We start from the raw sequence: 19,264 nt of genomic DNA, 5'->3' as shown, positions 1-19,264 counted from the left end.
TCTCAGCCACTCCTCCAGAGAATCCAAGAGGATTAAGGATTATTTCACAAATCTATTGTCCTCTGTGACCGTAGCATTATGGTCAGTAAATGCTGTTTGTTAATGGGTCGCTGGGCACTTGCCTTGTGAAACATGGCCATTGAGATCTTGGTGACAGCCCTGGAATACTTGTTCCCCAGACTATTCATGATGGCCTGGACACTGCCAAATATTTTATCTGCACAGGTCTAGAGTTTTACTTCGTAAGCAAATGGATGTATTCCACAGGATTATCCGGAGATGTATAGGCCTTACTCATGGATATGCCCTTTGATGAGTTCTGCCTTTTTGGTGAGAATGCAGGCTTAGTGTTGAAGAGCTTTAGTAAATGTAGAGCTACGGTGCCTTTCTTGAGGCTTGTGACCCCTGCCAAGCAGTTTATGTACCAATTCAGAAAGTTCAGAAGCTATTCCAGAGGGCAGGCATGTAGGCAGAGGCAGTCTCCCCGACCACTACCTATAAAAACCGAAGGGGTAACCCTCTGAACCTGGGCATAAATATTATAACAAACAGTGGTTCTGTCGGGTATAGCTATTTCTTTGTAATTGAAAACAATCAAAGAAACAAAAAATCAAATGATGGCGCAAAATAACAGACAAAATTCAACATTCATTTATAGTGACAAGAAGTGGATGATTTCGCTCGATTTAGAGTTTATCAAAAAGACATTTTTAATTTAATACAATAATTTCCATGAGGAAAGGCTTTCTAATAATTCAATCAATGCAAGAGTGCAAGTGACCAATATATACAGTGACAAGGTGAATAAAGTGCAGATGTGATATCATCCGTGTATTTAACATGTATGTGATACTGGAGGCTAATAAAGCGATATTTACCAGTTGAAAATATGAAAACCGTGTCCAATTTCAAAGTATAATACAAGTGTCTCAAGCTCAGGAATTGATCTACATTAGTTTTTTAAAGCAATGAGACCTATTGAGGATTGGACTTATAACAACCGTCAACGTTTCGACCCTGCTAGTAGCAATGATCAAAGATTGTCAATGCGGGTCTTCAACAGGACAAGGAGGGGATTAGACAGCCGATTACGCAAGTTGAATCGATTCCATGGAAGTAGTTTTGGGTGAAACACTGCATTGAAGTCAGTCAACCCTGAAATAGGATTAGTCCCACTGTACAACTGGTGCAGTTTGATTGTGGAACAGAGTGACCCAAAGTCTCAAGAGCGCGACTCCCACTTTCGTTTGTACGGCGATTCACGTTTGTGTCCGGCAGTTACTTTAAAATTGTAGAATGGTGAAAGCTGCCTCTGGTTCAGTAGGCAAAACCGGGTGTCACTCATCAATCGTGACCCACAAAATAGAGCTCATCCGCAGCACCACCATGGACACACACTACACAGCGTGTCATGAAAGTTGGAGACATTCAGGACAAGGGGCCGGCGGCATCATTGATAACTATATTGAAATGATAACTATAATATAAAGGCTGTCAAAATGGGTAATCAAGACTGGGCATAGATCATGGCATCCTGTAAAGTCTCATAATGGAAGGTGAGACAGCAATAGTATCTGCTCTATGTACCACCTCCCTTCCACAGTAACACAAATCCAAGACAAGGGGATTAAAAAGGGACTGACATTTCTACAGTCTCTGCTGGTCAGTGAATGATGTCAGTAGGTGCATGGGTGGTGAAATATCTGCACCACATCATTTGACATATATGTACAGATTGCAGACAAGGTGCATAAAAATGTACACCCTGTGGAATATAAACAATGCTAAAAGATTGAGAGCTCATAATTCCATTTTTTTGTGGCTGGATATGTGGTGACGCGATCTCTTGAGTGCTTCATAATATCATTGCTCTGTGCCTTGTACTATGCCAATCTGTATAAGCAGACCAGTGCTACAGTCCCATTTCACATAGGCATAACATCCTGTGATTTGCAGCTGGCAATAGTGTTTGGTGATAAGAAGTTGGTGAAAAAAACAATGAATGTTAAGTCACAGTGGCCAGCTCTTATTTATTGGCTAGTACTAGTAACTCTGGCTTCTATTAATGTACTATTTCAAAAAAGGAGAGGAACCCTTGGAAACCCAAAGGACTAGGGTTAAAGCAATGATTAAAAAATAGCGTCCTCTGGTATTAATTTTGATTCACACCTGATCTCCTTTAACCAAACCCAACTACTTACACATCACAACCACCCATAAAGGTTAATGCCAACCTGGTGGCTACAGCGTATTGGCACAAAAATCTGTTAAAAATAATGATTGCAATTTCCTGAAACAATTTGTTTTTTCTTAAGGGAGACATTTTTGCTCAATTAAAACATTTTTATCCAAAAGATAATTGTGGAAATATTAAACAATTGGTCACAATAGCAGCTATTGAAAACAATTTTTTTCCAAAAACACGAGAGTTAAAATGAATCGTTATCTTTGTCATCAATCACCACAACCCAGAATTAAACTCGTATACAAACAATAACAGTTCTTTGTTAAAGTTATAGTGTATTTTTAAAAAAAAACTTTTTATTTTATGATTTTGTCAGCACATAAAAGTACACACTTGACACTGACATGAGGATCAAATCGTCCCAGCGGCAAGACCCCCCAATGACCCCTTATTTTTATATGTCCACTCTGCAGGGTGGGGGGGTGGGGGGGATTCCACCCCAGTTTCTTGGCACAAAATTTTGATATTTGGATGTTATGTAAACACAGACCCACGTATCACAGAAACCACACCTACCATATTCAGTTGTGTTTATGCATAGTCTTTGCCAATGTATTGTGATAAAGACCTGTGATAGAGGAGAGAGGATAATGTGACAGTAAATTAGTGGAGACTGCTCAATAAAAGAACAGTAGGACACATTTAAGCACATGATATGTAAAATATATGACTTTGCTCCCACTCGAGAGATACCCCTGGTATGATGATTCACTTCCCATATGTTGGAGTGTAACCTACATGTCCAGCTTTAATCCTTGATGGAAAGTGAGTGGGTTAGCACCGAATGTTGAAACCGTATGGTGCAGAAGGATCCACCTTCATTGTGCCCTTTCTGTACAAAATAAAAACGTATTTAAGAAGTTGAATATTTGTATCTAATGTTGCTACAATGTTAATTGATGCATAACTTAAATTCCTAGTGGTGATGTTATGTTAATATAATTTAGAAGAGCGCTTGCATGCCCTTAGGTGTCTTTGCTGCTATCAAGAAATAACCAGTAAAGGAATGGAAGATTAAAGCTTAATCTGCATTAAACAACCAGGTTTTCAAAGCCTTCCTTAACATTAGTAGGTTGGGCATGACTTACGAACTGATGAAAGTACTTACGAACTGACTATAGTTTTTTGCTGATCTGGGGGGAATGAAAGATAAGATCTCCTTAATGTATAGAAAGAGGAGGACGTCACTGCTTTAATTTGATCTGTGACTTTTTCGTCCATTATTACCTCTAAATTCCGGGCCTTAGTAAATGGTAATGGAAGTTCCCCTAAATCCTGCAATCACCAATAAGGGGTTTAAAAGGACGGCTAGAAGCCAAATAGCAACATCTCTACTTTTCCAGGGTTCAATTTTTAACAGTTCCTATTAATCCCAGTACTGACCGCCATCATGCAATTGCGAAATCTGGACCTTGTCTCATTTTCATCTCTGGCCAAAGGAATGACGATTTGAATGTCGTCTACATAAGGCATACGAGAGAAACCATGCAATCTAATTACTTCGGCTAATGGTGTAACGTAGACATTAAACCGAGAACCCTTGGGGGACCCAGCAAGGAAGTGAGAAAGATTAGGAAAAGATTTTGACTGTTCTCTACCCAGGAAAAACAAACTTAAATCCTGGGCAGCCCCAAGTACGTAAATCTCTGCCAACCTATCTATCAGCAGCCCATGGGTAATGGTATCAAACCGACCATCCAATCTCCTCTGTGGCTTTAATTAATTCTGATTCCATACAATGGTTGCTGCGAAATCCAAATTTGGTAGGGTTGAATCAATTATTTTGCTGGATATCTTTTGACAGTTGTTTATTAAAATTATTTTCAATAATTTTGGCTGGCAGAGATAGCGGTGAAATTGGACGGTAGCTGTTTGGGTCGATAGGATTGAGGTAGGGTTTTTAGATTACTAGAAGCAACGATGCGCTCTTCGAGGTGGTAGAAAAGAACCCTGTCCTAAACATCTGTTGAAAGATTTCTCGCAACTTGGAGGCGATAGTATCAAGGGGCGTTTGGTCCCCTGAGGAGGGCTAGGGTCATATTGGAAACCAGATTTAGCTGAGTTGATCAGGATCACTGCTTACTCCAAGGTTGGAGGGATGAACTCTTTCAGAAGTGTTTTACTCTGTGTGTGTGTGTCTAGGTGAAAAGATCGAGTCGTTTGAGTGGGGGTTTGGATTAGTAGGAAAAGAGAGGACAGACTCTGAGAATCTGTTGTACACCTTTTTGACTTAGTTGAAATAAATCAGCTAAGGTGTCACAGACGCTTCATGCCAATTGGATGTAACTTGTGTCAGTGCTTTTCACTCACTAATTTAAAGGGCTGATGCGCAGGATTGGGGCCATATGAGTCAAAACCATAATGGTTTATTCAAAACGTAGGAATCGTTTCAAAAGGGAATAAGTTATTAGTCAGATTTAAAAACAGTGTTCAAATTCAGAAGACACAGCAAGTAGCTAAGCATAGATTCAAAGGGCGTACACATAGAAGGGTCAAGACTAAGTTAATTTCCTGCTATGCTATCTCGAACTGCTTAGGAGGGAACATGTGTCAAACCTTTTATAAATATTATCAGAAGAGTTTATTTAAATAAGTGTGTTTGGCCAGTAAATATAGAAAGGCTAAAAAGGCCAACCTTTAAGGCCAACAAGTGCTTCCTGTAAGCACTTGCTTCACCCAAAAAAATAAGAACATCCGACAGATTTCATTTTAAGGGTTTAGTGTTACAAGCGTCGCACCAGATCACAAAATTGTCCCATGCTCAGCATAAATGGATTTTGTGGAAGGGCATCTGATGGTGTAGATGATATCCACCACAGCAGGCAGATCAAACGCCGTTAGGTTCTGCAGCTCGCTCACCACATGTAGGTATGGATGGCACAGATTTGGGTTGAGGACCCTGCCCCGTTGCTGTTACAGAAGACACTTGCAAAGTGGTAGCCTGATCAGAGGAGGACAGATGCTTATACCCTGAAGCTTGAGAAACCAAGCTGCACCCAACTGAAGCAGCCCATTCATGCCAGAATCACTCTTCGGTTTCTTGTATTAAAGTTGAATAGAGTACCTGTCTTAGCAGGCGGCATGCTGAGCAAAAGAACAATAGTTTGAAATGCTACCCTGAATGACTGCCAGTGCTTGAACAAATTGAAAACCTTTCCACCCATCAACTTTTGTGTGGTTGATGTAAAGCTATAAATGACCAATGGTATGCCCAGGCGTGGGTTCCCTGGAATTAAGCTGTATTTGATTGAAGAGGCCCAATCAGGCTGAAACTGATCTTGGGTTGCTTATGCTATGGTTCAGGAAAGACCTGGCTTGGCAATTCGGGCTTGACTTTTCAAATTGGGGAAGAACCAAAGCTGGATTAAATCTGAGGCTGCAATGTGGGCAAAAGAATGATGGGTTGGAATGTTGCCCTGAGCTATTGCCAGTGGTTGGACAAATTGCAAGCATTTCTTCCACCCATCATCTTTTGTGTGTTTGAACACACTCTCTTAGCCAAATCCAGAGCCACTATGATGATGTACCTTCAGTCGTTCTAAAGCTTTTTCAGAACTCTGGGCAGGAGAGACTACTGGGTGGGAAGGCGTACAGAAGTCCAATGTTCCATTCGGAATGCATCTCCTAACGAGTGTTATTGTGGAAACTCCCAACATGCAAAATTTTCAATAATGGTGGAAAGATCTAGTCCGGGTTCTCTAAGATGCCCTGCACCACCTATGAATGTAGATGCCACTCGTGATCTGCCAGAGGTCACCTGTTCATTTGCTTTGGAATTCAGGGACGCTGCCAGGTGATTTGGGATCAGGGAAATGCCCTGGCACCCCAACGAACCCGAATGCACAGCCTTCTCACACAGGACCCAGGATCCTACCCCACCCTGCTTGTTGCAATACTACATTGCTGTGGTGTTGCCAATGAGAACCTGTACCAGCCCCCCCTCCCCTTTATGAGCAGCAGGAAGGCCTTCAGAGTTGATCGAATGGCCTGCAACTGCAAAAGACTGATGTGGATAGAGGCTTCTGTCAGTCCTCTGACCTTCACCTCTCCTACATGACCTCCACACCCATTAGGGATGTATGTCAGCAACATCTACTCTGATTGAGTAAGAGAGTGGGCCTGCTGCTAGACCATGTGTGTTCGAGCACCCACCACTGCTGATCATTAGCAGTATCCCCTGAGATTTAGATGGAATCTGTTGGATTTCTTTATTGCTGCGCCCACTGGAGCTCCACATTTCATTGCAGAGCTTGTTTGTGCCACCTGGCGATGCTGACAAGGAAGACTCAGCAGGCTAAGAGACCAAGAAGCCTTCGAGCTGCTCTCATTGTGATCCAGAGTCCAGGCTGAAACATTGCAATCATAGCCTAAATGTACTGCACTATTCCAGGACAGCTCCAAAGACTGGAATCCTCTACGAAGGAGTCAGCTCTGACTTTGGCTCGTTGATAATGAACCCCAATAATATAAGGAGGTTTGCTGTCATATTGAGGTGCTCTGCAACAGTGTGGTGAGCCTGCCTTCCAACAGAAGCCAGACGTTCAGGTACAGGAATAGTGGAATCCCTGACCTCGGAATGTGGACAGCGACCACTCCATTCACTTTTGTGAACAACCCAGGGTAAGCTGAAGCGGATAACAGCAAAATAATAATCCTCCTGGCTAACCCTGCAGATAAAGTTTTTGAGATTGCATGACAGGTATATGACAATACGTGTCCTGCAGATCCAAGGCCACTATCCTGATGCCCGGGACCCTGATAGACCGTATTGTGGCCGGTGTGATCATTTTAAATTTTTCCTTTTACAGTAACACATTCAGAAGCTTGCTGTTCAAAAATGTCCTCAGAGCTCCTTCCTCGTTCAGAGCAAGAAAATAATGTTGGCTGATGCGTAGGATCAAGGACTTGCGAGTGATTGGACGGTGGCCCTTTGAATTGGAAATCTTCCCAGAACAAAGTTTAAAGGAAAAAACCATAAAGATTTATTCAGAGCTTAAGAATCATTACAGAAGGCAAAATTTATTTAGTCCGATTCAAATTGTCATCGAAAATGCAGAATATAAAGCCAACTGTGAGAGGTCATAACATAATGGAATTAGCTAGAGCCGATCTATAATTAAGTATAGAAGTCTATCACCGAAGATGTAAGCGGAAGGTCTAGCACATATCCCAGAAAGGACACATTTTATAGGTTTCAAACTGTGAAAAACAACACACCCAATATTGAGTGAAATGAAATAATAGTGACCGCTACCAATGTGTTTTCATAAAAACCTGAAACATAAAATAAGTAACATTTGGGGACACCTATTTTGAATATATAAGACTTAGCTCATGGGGAAATCGTTATAAACACTTAACAGTGAATTTGCCAAGTAAATAAAGCATTGATCAAGCCTATGCAAAAGGCCTTGAATAGTGCAGAATATGAAAACATCCAGACACGGCTTTCTCCTAAAAAAAAAAAAAAAAAAAAGGGATGGGCTGGAATCTCAGCCACAGCTAATTGCCCCAGCCTCGTTCCAGTTCATGATACGTAGTCCACAATACAGCCTCATATTAGTCATGTGCAAATCAATCTTGATCCAGCTCCGATAGGAATAGTCCAGCTTGAATTGCCAAGCCGACACTCTCTGAACCCAAACCCAAGACCGATTTTTCTCTAGTTGAGGCTCTTTAGTCAGCTTCACCTTGGTTCCAGTGGCAAAGTTAGAAAGAGACCCACGTCATATATGTCTCCCTTAGAGTGTTGTACTGAAGTAAACAAAAAGTGATGCATAGGATGCTTGAATTAAGTAGAACCACTGGTAATTGCTCAGGGCTGCATCCCTGTCATTCTTTTGCCGACAATCCCACCTCAGATTAGGCCCAGCAATATCCAAATCAGTCTTGCTCCTGCTCCAGTAGGAACAGTCCATCTCTAACCGCTAAGCCAGGTCCTCTCTTAACTGGAACCCAAGACCTCCTAAGGCACTCGAGTAAATGCATTTTATTCAGTACAAGAAAACAACACCGTAAAATGAATCCCATTTCTTCTATTATATGAAAAAGGGAAACCGAGAAGAGAAACATGCATGCAGAAAATTTGTTCATGCAATTTTAAAAGCCACATTTTCTTGAGCAATGGATGTCGGTGCAAGCAGTCTGAGGCCCAGTAATTTAAATTGTGGCCTAGTTATGCTAATTTAAGCACATGTAAATAAATATTATTTTCAAATTAATAAAAATGCTTTCTCAGTTAGCCCCTCTGAGGATTTTTGAAACTATCATAAACTACCATATGCTACAACAGCTCGTCTATAACTTTTGGGCTCTTCAACTTAGTCTTTTCCAACCCCTTCATTTCATCATAGACTTGGGCTTTGATGTCCTCCTGTACAGTATCTTCCTTCTTTATTTTTATGGTTGTTTTCTTTGCACAGTAACATTTCAGTCCTCTCTTAAAACAAATAACAACAGGAACTTTTAATAGAAGTTGACCAATTGGACTAGGAAAATTTGCAATAGTAGGGGGTTGTATTCTTTTTAATAAGCCAGTACCAAACACTTCACCAATTCTTAAAATTATTTTCCGATCGTACTGAACCACAAACCAGTTGTTTCACATGCACCAGTCTCTCCCAAGGTCTTAACTTCATGCATAATATTAGTTCTATTATTAATATACTTACTAATTAGCATTCTATGATCAGGCACAAATGTACAGCATTGTTGGAACTTTATTACACGGCACATTCCACTTTCCTTTGCAAGAAGAATATCCAAGGCATGACAATTCTGAATCGCTATTGCACAAGTAGCTATCATTTCCTTATTAATTTCAATTAGTATACCTGAAGTATTAGTCACCAATTGATCAACTAAAGTCGTTCTAATCTTCACATCACTCAAAGCCACACCAATTGGTGGAATCAACACACCATGCATAGCAGATAACCAAACCCATGTTTCACCCTTTTAAGATTTGTTTCACTCATTTTGTTCATCTCACCTACATGAATCACCCTTAGAAACTCTAACGCAAGATAGTAGGGACGTACCCAGTCACTTGGAATAATAAAATAAAGCTGCTTTACCACACACATGATAAATGCCCCAAATTGTAGGGTCATTCCCAATGTATATTCAGTGTTCACGATATAATTAGAGCATGCTCTCAATTTTCCCAATTTTCTCTGAAGTTTCTTATTCATCATGTTTCTCATATGGAAGCATGCAATTTTCCTCCCTCTTAAGGAGAAACCTAATGTGGATTCAGACAAACTTAATAATTATCGACCGATCTCTCTATTACCGGCCGCAGCTAAGATGCTTGAAAAAATAGTACAGAAACAACTGGCCAACTTTATCGAGTGCCACAGTATCTTACATGACACACAATCTGGGTTCTGTGCGGGGTTCAGTACGGAAACCGAGCTAATAGAGGTGGCGGACTCAGGCTGGAGCTGGATTCAGGGGCATCTGTCATGCTGGTGCTCCTGGATCTTTCAGCAGCATTTGATACGGTGGACCAGTCTATCCTGATCCAACGCCTCCAGGACATGGGGATTGAGGGCACAGCTTTGCGGTAGCTTAAATCTTTTCTTTATAACCACACAAAAAGAGTGGCGCTTCAACCACATCAATCCAACAGGAAGCTCCTTTGGTGTGCGGTCCCGCAGGGTTCGGCCTTGAGCCCATTGCTCTTAAACATTTATTTGGCCCCATTATTTTCACTGATTGCCAACTGGGGGGTGAAGGCGATTTCATACGCCCGAAGATACCCAGTTGGTATTTCCCTTCAAAGATTTGTCGAGTGCCTCTTTTGAGAATTTTAAGAGCTGCCTAAAAGATATAGCACAATGGATGAACAACAGCAAACTCAAGCTGAATGCTGACAAAACGGAGGTGCTGTTCTTCGGTAAAAGCCAACCCCCTCCGCAGACCTTTGGTGGCCGGAGGAAATGGGCTGCCCTCCTACCCCCGCAGACTGCGCAAAAAACCTGTATGTAAAATGGCTGGCGGACCTATCTTTCGCGGCTCAAATTCAACAGATGACAGGTGCATGTTTTGGCAGTTTGAGAAACCTGCACAAAATTCTACACCTCATGCCAGAGAACTGTCGCCAGTCTGTCGTCCATGCCACAGTAACCTCTCGCCTGCATTACGCGAATGGCCTGTATTTAGGCCTCCCAGCGTACCAGATAAAGAAATTACAGATGGTTCAGAATGCGGCTGTGAGATTGATTAAGCACGTCCCTTTCAATCAGCACATCTCTCCGCATCTCGGGGAACTGCATTGGCTGCCGGTCTCCAGTAGAATACAATTTAAGGCCCTTACCCTAGCCTTTCGGGCATTCCACGGAACCTGCCTCTACTATCTGAAGCAGTGGCTTGGCGCATATAAGCAGTCTTGCGTACTCGGATCTGGCACCCAGAATCTGCTATGTACCCCACGAGTCAGGAAAGCTCAGCTAGGGGGCAGAACTTTTTCTCTCAGGGTTGCCATGCTCTGGAACGCCTTGCCAAATGCTTTGCGACAAATCACCTCTGGAACCATTTTTAGGAAAGCAGTCAAAACCTGGCTTTTCAATCAGGACTATCCCCTTGGACTCTCTGTTTGAACGCAGGCTGCCTTGCACGCCTCCAGTTCCTGCAGCGCCGGGACACCTCTTAGGAGGTAGCTGTTCGCGCTCTACAAGTGACAGTATTATTATTATTATTATCTAGCTCCTTTCTTTGTCTGATCAATTCTGAGTCTGGGATATACCTTTACATTATGCAAATTAACATAAATATTTCCTAAAATTTCTAAAAAATATCTGTGATCTAATCTATTGTCTTATAACATTATTATATGAGTTATTTTTATCTTCGGATGTTTGGCTTTCCCATCATCTGTTTGCACAGGAAGTGGCATCTTTGGATTCCTGCCTACACCGTCTTTAAAAGAAGCCAAGCAAGCAGACGTAATTTCCCATCACTTATCTACATAGGAAGTGACAACACTGGATTTGTCATCATCCTTCTGCACAGGAAGCTTGCACACTGCTGCAACACGGCGTGGTAGGAGAGTTCACTTGCGTCTCCTGCAAGTTCTTATGCACTCTTCCACATCCTACACCCATCACTGTCGCACCAACAGAACTCACCTGCAACTCGCTTACGCTCCCACAAAAAAGCTACCCGCTCACGCTCACACAGACCAAATACCATCCACGCAAAACGCCACGCTTAGACCCGTGCTCTTCAACTCCACGACCACGCTACAGACCTGCTCTTACTCAAGGACATATGGCTATACCTAACATATGAACTGGACATAGCTGCCATCGGCACAAGCCCAAAAGTGGAGTCATCATTATTTTCAAAGATACCATCATCTACACCACATACCTGGACGCCCCCACCAGCTGCATGGAGCACCTTACATTCATGATGCACATCACAGCTGACATCTCCCTTGGTGGAACCCTCGTATACAGACCACTATGACCCTGGACCAACTTAGTCAACGACATCACAGACCGAGTTGCTCTCCTCATCATCAATGCGAACACCTTCATCCTCCTCAGAGACCATAACTTTCACTTTGAAGACCTCTCTGAGCTAAACTCTATGGCCCTCTGGAAAAGCTTTGAAACCTTGGCCTCAACCTGCCCGATCCAAACTCACCCATACCGTCAGACACCTATTGAATCAAATAGTTTCACATCTTTTCAGGGACTTTGGAGAATAATTATTACTTCAACGTAACCACATCATTGAAACTTCACTCTTTTTCTGTTGACGTTTGCAGCATAATCTGAAATGATCATTAAGTCACTCAGCCTTAATCACATTACATCATCCAACTTGCATTTTGTTCTTTGAGACCTTAAATTATGCATTTGGCTTGAATTATATTGAAATACAATTAAATTAGGACGCGAATCAAAGGATTTCAGAACACAAATGGGACATGAATCTCATTGCACACTTTGCTACACCTATTTACACTTTGAATACTTGCTTTCCTTGTTTAATACAAAAAGGTTTCTTCTGGATGAACAACAGAAATGCATCAATCTATTTGTTGCACGTGCTGCTCACATTTTGTACTCAATCCTGCTATCTAGTGTTCGGCCCGAATATTCCAAATTGTTTTTGCCGACGGTGGAGTTTTGAGTTTCGAGATAACTTGTTGTATTTCCTCCGAAACTACAACGCACAAGAGCAGAGACTCCACCTCAGAATCAGTTTTTTTCCCTTTGAGTAGTTGTGAGCATGGAGATTCGAAGCATTATATCTGTGAACTGAAAAAGTTGTTTGGGGCGATAAAGTACGTAATCGTTATGGAAGTTACCCCATGTGTTGCTGTAAGCTTGCATTTGGGGAAGCAGGTAAGGCCCATGTAAATCTACCGCACAACAAGTTGCACGTAAGAAACGTTTTCGGTTTGCACCATCTGCTGCAGATCTCTGTTCTGCATAGGCTAGAAAGAAGGAGCTGGTTTCCTATAGCAATGTTACAATTGCGGTGTGTCTGACTTGCATTTCTTTTCTTCCTTCATGAATATTCCACAGTAATAGGGAACGTGTTCATGGATGACGAAGTGGTAGCTTTTCAGATATCTTTTAACTGGAATGCCATGTGTAACCCCCTTCCATTGTAGCAATTGATTGAGTTAGAATTTAAGACGGAATGTACATTATTATATTTAGCATTAATGGACCCTACGATAGTGCAGAATGAAATACAATATTAAGTTTCTTTTTGTAATTTTGCTCAATTTATTTTTTGCTCTGTTCATGAGTTGTTCCACAAGTGCTCACGTTTCAAATGTTCACAGCATGATCCCATTGACCTACCACTATTGCCACCAGACCTGTTTTTCTTCTCTTGTTAAAGTTCAATTTAATGTATTTTCGGCTGTGAGAAAGCCCTACACCGTCACGCCACATATACTGAAATATGTTGGCTGATGCTTGTAATCATGTGATTTAAAGAGTGACTTAAAAGAAAATAGGAGCTCAATTGTCAACTTTCTATCAGTTATTCGGAAATATACTTTAGGTGCAAGTATCCATATTTACTCAATTTATTTATTTTATTTTTTACCATTCTTAAAACTCAACATTCACCGGTAGGTACCTTGACACTCGAATCTATTCCAAGGTGTCCTAAGATTCCCAGTTATGTCAAATCATAGACCACTCTGAGGTTGGAAAGAGCCAGGTCTTTAGATATTTTGTAAAATTCAATAACATTTGTTTTGCATGCAGATAAAACAGTATTCAATGCCACAAGTTTGCAATTGCCACTGAAAAGTCTCTGCTACCAATTGTGACTTAAAAAAAAAAATTATTAGAGACATGACATAATAACAGAATCAAGCATAAAAACAAAAATAACGCAATACATAATATCTGTCATCACTCAAATTTAGTGTTTTCTACCACCTCCCACCCATTCCCTCCCCAGAAAGGATCGCTACAGGAGGATCAGAAATCACAGAAAACGAAAACGAAAAGGAAAACAAATTTTAGAAAACAAAATTAAGAATGACCAGGAACTGAGTCAAAAGCGAACATCCATTTCATCAGGGGTTTCATCAGGCTTCCCACAGCCCTAATTTGCTAGATTCGGCCAATTAGTTAAAGGCTCCCATATCAGTTCCCCCTCTCTCCGAGCCCTCAGACCTCTCCTTTTAAAGACCAGTAACTCCCACTTAGACATTTTATAAATTTACTGAACCATTCATGTACTTTCGGGGGAGCAGGATGTAACCAAACCGTTGCTATACACAATCTCAATGTGGCCATAGCTACAAAAAATAACATCTGAAAGAGACACGTTAGTGATAGATTCCTTACCTTAGAATATCCCCAGGCGTCGGACTTGATCCGGAAAATTTTGCGTAGCAATACCCCTGCGCGCCTGCAGGCGTCGTCCGCGTCCGGCGTCGGTGTCGTTAGCGCCGGAGTGACGTCGTCGGAGTACTTAGACACCGCCCATGCGCGCTGACCTCAGTTCTTCCTTTTTCCGCGCCAGCTAGCGCAGATCCGGAGAAGATCTACCCCGTAGTCTTTTTTGACTAAACTTTTTGATCTTTTTGATCATCTCTCTACTCGAGGCTTCGACTCCCAACGGTGCCGGTAGGGTTGCCCGGGTTCAAACCCTGTTCCAGGTGCGACCGACTGATGTCGGTTACCGACTATCCCCCCATCCCCCCCCCAATACTCCCCCCCCCACCCCCATCGCCGGTGCCTCAAGTGTTTAGGCCTCGACCACGACGACCGCGCCTGTCCTGACTGCCGGGCCCTGACGACTTAGGCTAGGCGAGAGCGGTCGCGCAAGCGACTGGAGCTCCGGCAGTCGGCCACACCCGGTCCCGGTCCCACGGGAGGTCGAGGGACAGGTCGCGGGGTCGGAGCCCTCGCAGCTCCGGGAGTGGTCATCGGTCGTCAGGATCCAAGTCCTCAGGTAAGAGGCATAAGAGGTCAGAGAGACTTCATCGTTCCTCCGACCCACCCCGACGCTCGCACGATGCGGCCGGGGTTTCGGGTGACACCACCCACGCAGCTCCAACGGAGTCGCAGTCGTCGCCGCCTGCCCCACACCTTCGGGTCCCTGGGCAAGACGCGACGCCTGAGGAGATCGTGCGGTACCTCATGGCCTTGAGGTTCCTCCCTCCTAAGCCGGGTTCTGTGGCACCTCCGGGCCCAACTGCCCCGGCTGGAGGGCCTAGCGGGTCGGGTGCTTCGGCTGCGACACCGTCGGGTGCTTCGGCCCCGGCGCCGCCGGCGAATTCGGTCCCGGCCCTGTCTGGATCTGCTTCCGGATCCGGGTCGTCGCTGGTCGACCTCACGACCTCGCCGACGCCGGCCCTACGGGTGTCGTTCCGGCGCCTGCTATGGGTGCCGTCCCCGATCCTACCCTCGGTCCGGTTCTGGTGCCGGAGTGCCGCATCCGGCGGCATTTGGAGATTTCTATTTCCATGAGCAGGTCCCATCTGTTGAGCCTGTACTACAGGAGATGGGTGACAAGGGGGATTCGGAGGGGTCTGAGGACCCTCTGGCACGGGAGTGCCAGTCACCACAGGACTGGACATATGAGCTTGAGGAGGCCAGTGGCATTGACACTTTGCCAGACACTGGATTTGTCTCCCCTCCCACGGTGGCTACGGAGGAAGGGGCTGCTTATAGTGTAGTGTTGAAATGGGCAGCCAAGGCCTTAAACCTTGAGCTCCCTGTTGCGGCCGTGAGGACTAACCTCCTCACAGAGGTCCTTAAACCGCAGGCAAGCTCCAGTGAGCTTCTGCTGCCGTTTAATGAGGCCTTGTGTGACGTTCTTGTGGGCACTTGGTCCAAGCCCGCCTCAGGTCCGCCTGTGGATAGGAACATGGCCAGACGCTACCGCCCGGCCCCGGGCGACCCTTGCTTTTTGTAAACCCACCCCACCCCCGAGAGCCTGGTCATCCAGGCCTCCACTTCCCAGACCGCATTCCCGACAGCCCCGCCCGATCGGGAATCCAAGAGGTATGATCAGTTCGGGAAGAAGGTGTTCTTATCCCTCAGTTTGGGACTGCGGTCAGTTAATACCGCATGCCTCTTGGGCCGCTATACCCACACCCTGTGGGACGCGGTCGCGGTCGTGCTGCCACAATGTCCGGAGGAGGTCCGGGCAAAACTCAACCAAAACCCTTGCGGCGGGTCGAGATGCAGCACGGTATTCCATCCGGTGTGGTCTGGATACCACGGACTCACTGGGCAGGGCGATGGCAACGACAATGGCGGTTCCACGCCACGCCTGGTTGAGGTCCGCCAACATTTCGGCCAATGTCCAGGCCACTCTGCTGGACATGCCGTTTGATGGCTGTCGCCTCTTTGGCGACAAGGCAGACCCTGCGCTTGAGCGATTTAAGGACTCCAGGGCTACGGCCAAGTCCTTGGGCCTCTCTGCCCCTCGCCAGCAAACGGGTGCCTTTCGCTCCTTTCGTGGCCAAGGAAGGGGCGCCCCCACACGTGCTGCTAGCCACGTGCCGCAGAATGTCCAACAGCGCAGTGGCGGCTGTGGAAACCGCAGTGGAGGTGGTCGGGGAAAACGATGCGGCCAGTCCTCACCTTTCCCCGCAGCACCTGCCTCAAAACCCTCCTAGTCCGTGCTTTCAGGCCCATATGACGCCAGTGGGTGGCAGGGTTCGCCATCACCTCTTCCACTGGCGCACCGTCACGTCGGACAGGTGGGTGCTGCAAATCGTCCGAAGGGGCTACTCCCTCCTCTTCGAGGCGACCCCTCCAGTCATGCCACCGCAATTCCACCGCGTGTCGGGGGATCACTTGCAACTTCTGCAAGAGGAAGTCACGGCCCTCTTGGCCAAGGCGGCCATCGAGCGTTTTCCTGGGCCAGAAGTAGGGTGTGGTTGTTACTCCCACTACTTTCTGGTACCCAAGAAGGGCAAAGGGGACCTACGCCCTATCTTGGATCTACAGAACGTCAACGGCTTCCTCCTTAAGGAGAAGTTCAAGATGCTGACTCTGGCTCAGGTCTTAGCTGCCCTAGATTCAGGAGTCTGGATGGTAGCGTTGGACTTGCAGGATGCCTATTTTCACATCCCCGTCCTGCCGGCCCACCGGCGTTACTTCAGGTTCACGGTAGGCCACGAGCACTTTCAGTTTACCGTGCTCCCCTTCGGCCTTACCAGCGCCCCACGGGTGTTCACCAAAGTGATGGCGGTGGTCGCAGCCCATCTGCGCAGGTTAGGGGTTTCAGTCTTTCCCTACCTCGACGACTGGTTGTTGAAGGCGGGCTCGCCCCAGACAGTCGTCAACCACCTCCAGACTACGGCCGATCTCCTGCATCTGCTGGGGTTCTCCATCAACGTGCTGAAGTCACACCTGTGTCCCTCTCAGAAGCTCCTCTTAATCGGAGCGGTTCTGGACTCAGCGCAGTTTCGGGTTTATCCACCCGAACAGCGGGTTCGGGATATTCAGGCTCTGATTCCGATCTTTCAGCCTTTATCCCGGGTCTTGGTCAGGTTGACGCTGCGGCTTATGGGGCTGATGGCCTCCTGCATCCTTCTGGTGCATCACGCCCGGTGGCGGATGCGGGCTCTGCAGTGGGACCTGAAGTTTCAGTGGGCCCAGCACCAGGGCAACTTGTCCGACCATGTCTTGATCTCGGAGGGCACTGCAAAACAGCTACAGTGGTGGCTCACGGACCGCGATTGGGTCAGTGGCAGATCCCTCTCCCTACCCCACCCGGAGCACGTGGTTGTGACGGACGCATCCCTCCTGGTTTGGGGAGGCCACATGGGAGAGGCGGAGATCAGGGGTCTCTGGTCTTCGGCGGAGTCCCAGCTCCACATCAACCTTCTGGAGCTGCGGGCGATCCGACTTGCACTGAAGGCATTCCTCCCCTCTGTCCGGGGGAGTGTAGTGCAGGTGTTCACGGACAACACCACCGCCATGTGGTACTGCAACAAACAGGGAGGGGTGGGGTTGTGGACGCCATGTCAGGAGGCTCTACGCCTCTGGCAATGGCTGGAACATCAGGGCGTGACCCTGGTGGTTCAACACCTGGCAGGTTCCCTGAACACCAGGGCGGACGAACTCGGCCGTCGGTGCATGATGGATCACGAATGGCGTCTGAACTCGGACGTGGCGCAAGGCCTCTTTCAGCAGTGGGGAGAGCCTTGGTTAGATCTATTCGCCACAGAAGAGAACGCACAATGTCATCAGTTCTGCGCGTTGGAGTTTCCAAGGCGGCACTCGCTCGGGGGCGCTTTTCGTCGCGAGTGGAGTTGCGGTCTATTGTACGCCTTTCCGCCTATACCACTTCTGCCCAGAGTGCTGAAGAAGAACAGGCGCGACCGGGCCCAGGTTATCCTTGTGGCTCCGAACTGGGCACGAAGATACTGGTATCCCGAGCTACTCAGCATGTCAGTGGATCCCCCGATTCGTCTGCGTCTTCGGGAGGACCTTCTGTCGCAGCAGATGGGGACGGTCCTCCACCCGAACCTGTCCAGTCTCCACCTACAAGCTTGGAGATTGAGCGGCGACAGTTGAGGCCATTTGACTTGCCTCCCGAAGTCTGTAATGTCATTCTGGCAGCCAGGGGTCCCTCCACAAAGTCGGTATAAGCCTGCAGGTGGAAAAGATTTGTTGCATGGTGCACAGCAAAGGCTGTGGATTCACTCTCTACACCCCTTTCTGAAGTTCTCCTCTTCCTTCTTTTTCTTGCCCAGCAGGGCTCTGCTCTGGGCACTCTCAAGGGCTACCTTTCTGTCCTTTCAGCTTTCTTAAGGCTACCTGATCAGCCTTCCTTGTTCAAGTCCCCCATTGTAAACAGATTCTTAAAGGGCCTCACTCATATGTTCCCTCCTGTTCCTTTCGTGATGCCCCAGTGGGACTTGAATCTTGTACTTACCTACCTAATGTGTGCTCGCTTTGAGCTGCTCCATAACTGTCTTCTCAGTCTTCTTACCTTGAAGACTACTTTCCTGGTTGCCATCAACTCTGCCAGGAGAGTGAGTGAGCTCCAGGCTCTTTCTTCTACACCTCCTTTCCTCTCTGTTTATCCGGACAAGGTTGTGTTGCGGACAAGACCTTCGTTCCTGCCTAAGGTTGTCACAGCCTTCCACATCGGTCAGTCCATTACCTTGCCCACCTTCTTTCTGCCTCGGCGTCCCTCGAAAGAGGAAGAGAGGCTCCACCGTCTGGACCCAAACTGTGCGCTCTCTTACTGTCTGGATCGCACACACCAATTCCGGGTGGATGGCCAACTATTTGTTGGTTACGTGGGCGCTAAGAAGGGAAAGGCGGTGCACAAGCGGACCATCTCGCAGTGGATCATCTTGTGTATCCAGGCGTGTTACTCCTTGGCAAAGAAGGAACCCCCTGTGGGACTACGGGCTCATTCTACCCGGGCCACGGCGACTACCACTGCCCTGGGCCGAAGAGTGCCCTTGCAGGAGATTTGCCAGGCAGCTACGTGGGCCTTGCTGCACACGTTTGCAAGACTTTATTGCCTGGACAGCCAAGTCCGGAGGGATGGCTT

General features: G+C 46.3%; 1 protein-coding gene across 3 annotated transcripts in view; it reads left to right on the top strand.

Moving 5' to 3' along the window:
* Positions 1-19,264, top strand: part of NCOA2 (nuclear receptor coactivator 2) — a 768,019-nt gene that overhangs the window by 237,119 nt on the left and 511,636 nt on the right. The gene's annotated exons all lie outside the window — the stretch shown is intronic.

Source organism: Lissotriton vulgaris, chromosome 4_1 (genome assembly GCF_964263255.1).
Source record: "Lissotriton vulgaris chromosome 4_1, aLisVul1.2, whole genome shotgun sequence".
In the NCBI taxonomy this organism is placed as follows: domain Eukaryota; kingdom Metazoa; phylum Chordata; class Amphibia; order Caudata; family Salamandridae; genus Lissotriton; species Lissotriton vulgaris.
The sequence above is the reverse complement of the archived record's forward strand: the minus strand, read 5'-3'. Positions and strand labels throughout refer to the sequence as shown.